This window comes from Microtus ochrogaster, chromosome 15 (genome assembly GCF_000317375.1).
Source record: "Microtus ochrogaster isolate Prairie Vole_2 chromosome 15, MicOch1.0, whole genome shotgun sequence".
In the NCBI taxonomy this organism is placed as follows: Eukaryota; Metazoa; Chordata; class Mammalia; order Rodentia; family Cricetidae; genus Microtus; species Microtus ochrogaster.
The window spans coordinates 6,606,198-6,609,059 of NC_022017.1; positions in this window are offsets into that span (position 1 = coordinate 6,606,198).

A 2,862-nucleotide genomic window follows, 5' to 3' on the forward strand; every position below is an offset into this window, starting at 1 on the left:
TCTTTTTGGGTCTGGCTTACCTCGCTCAGGATAGTATTTTCTATTTAGGTCCATTTGCATGCAAAATTCAAGAAGTCATTGTTTTTTACTGCTGAGTAGTACTCTAATATGTATATAGACTTAATATCGCGCAGGTTACATGCAGACAACCACAGTTGCTGTGGAGTTGTGAACGCAGCAGGTCCCGTTGTATCCAGACAACACCAGTTCTCCCCAGTCTTCCCGGAACTCTGGTTCTTACAATCATTAAACTCTCTCTTCCAAGAGCTTCCAGAGCCTTGAGGAGGGATGAGATATAGATGTCCCATTTGTGTCTGGCCCCCTGTGGATGCCTAGTCTCTGCATTCTGGCCAGTTGTGACTGTCTGTGCTAACCACTCTCTGCACAAAGGAAATTCTCCAATGAGATCTGAGAGCTACACTAATCTTTGAGTAGCAAGATGAATTTGGAAAACAATTTGATACTATGTCCACTTAGCTAAACAATATTAGGCTGTGCTGGCTAGTTTTATGTCGACTTGACACAAGCTAGAGTCATCTGGGAGAGGGAGCCTCCGTTGAGAAAATGCCCTACCAGACTGGACTATGTTAACAAGCATTTCTTCCAGAGTGGATCCAACATCGGCTGTTCTCCCAGGGTAACAGAAGGAAGCTTCTGATGTCATGGTGTCCTCTCTCGTACCTGCTGCAGTGACTCTGTGCCCAACCATCTTAGTCACAGCAACACAATGAGGTAAGAGTCCCATTTTCAACGTGCCATAGCCTAGGGAACCAGTGTCCCCGAGCAGAGGGTCAGAATTATTGCCTATTTTGGGGAGAGAAGGTCTGGCATCCCTGGTACAGACTGAGGCAGACCACAGCAGCAGGGGAGAAATGCCCTTTCCTCACAGGAAAGCACTTGCAGAATGGCTTTCGTTCATCTTTATTGTGGTGGTATCCTGGAGCCAGATGTACCAGCTCTAAGGATCTAAATATTAGATTTCCAAGAATTCTGAACCCTGGTCATCAAACATAGTCATTAGTAACAGATAATTTGACTTACAACTAAATAAATTATACTTCAAAACAAATATAGTAAATTTTCAAAAACCATTACTTCCTAATTTGGTCACTACATTTTACTGTTAACTATGCTTTCAGTTTGTATGTGCAGTGTGTGTGTGTGTGTGTGTGTGTGTGTGTGTGTGTGTGTGTGTGTGTACGATGTGTGTTTACATGTGTGTCTAATATAGGTGTACAGGGGGAGGTCTGTACATGTTGTGCCAACTTTTGGGGAAGTGACAGGACAATCTCAGGTGTTGGCTCTCATCTTTCATCTTGTTTGGAGCAGGGTCTTCGCACTGTCTGCAAAGGCATAGCATCCCAAGGATTCACCTGCCTCTATTCACAAAGTACTGTAAGAGCCCTGGGATTATAACCACAGCCAGCTTCACATGGTCTCTAGACACTCAAACCCAGGTCCTTCTTCACACTTGTGCAGCAAGTGCTCTACACACTGAGCTGTCTCCTGAGCCCTCTGCACGCAGTCTTTGTATCTTATGTGGTGGGAAGAGCACCGAATGGTGACCTCATGTGTCACAAGCAACAGTGCTATATTAGTAGCTAGAAATATATCATTCTGGATCATAAAATTCATATTATAAAGAAGATGTCCCTTCCGAAAGCCTTCTGGTACGACTATGCCACCACAACACTGCTTAATTCATTATTCTTGAGTTTTGGGCTAGTACTTGTAGAATATTCAAAGCCCATAAGTAATGTGAGGATGTCATTGTCAAGGAAACTTCCAGATTCAGGGTCTCCAGGTTTGAATTTGAGCTTCACTACTTACTATCTGACTTTGGGGGAAACATTGATCCTTTCTATAAAGCATGGATGAAAGAAAGAATAGTTACCACATAAGATAATTGCAAAGCTTAGCCGAGCGGTGGTGGCGCATGCCTTTAATCCCAGCACTCAGGAGGCAGAGGCAAATGGATCTCTGTGAGTTCAAGGTCAGCCTGGTTTACAAGAGCTAGATATCCAGTACAGGCTCTAATGCTACAGAGAAATCCTGTCTCGATGAACAAACAAAACAACAACAAGGAGATGATCACAAAGTTTAAAGGAATTGAGATGTTTATACAGAGCATGGAATATGCAGCGCCATTTGTTTTACAATTATTTTAATGTAGAATCAGATAATGTTGTGGAATTGTTTAAGGTGGGAATTAATGTCTAAATAATGTCTAATTTTATCAAATGCCCCTAAACACCTATGTAATTAGAGGATTTAACTTTTCATATGTTAGTATAGTGAGCCATGGAGTTGCATCCCTACTAGAAGGCACACAGATTCCAGCAGTGAACACCACTTGACTGTGTGCTCCTCTTTGAAAGTAGTACTACATTCTTTTCCATAATGATTCATTTTGTCCATTTCACCATTGCTAGTACATTTTCTTGGTTATAGTTATCTTTCATGTACTCTCAAAGGTCTTGTTCTTAATAGCTTCATTGATTTATGAAGATATTAAAGATTTTCTAATTTACATTTCACAAATTTCACTAGCCTTGGGAAACGTGAAAGTTGCTACAGGATGGAAAAGACTTACCTGTGGAATTGCCAGAAGCCTGAGCTATTAGGTCCTTAGTTTTTCTCACCTTTACCTATTTTTGTGATTCTCAGACTTGACTGCACATTAAAATCACCTGTAGAACATTTAAAATTACTTATTTGTGTGTGTGTGTGGGGGGGGTAATGGATATGTCATTATTTTAATTCATCCCATAATACAAACTAATATAAACATATATCAAAACAGCATATCGGATTACACCTTTCTCTCTCTCTCTCTCTCTCTCTCTATATATATATATATAT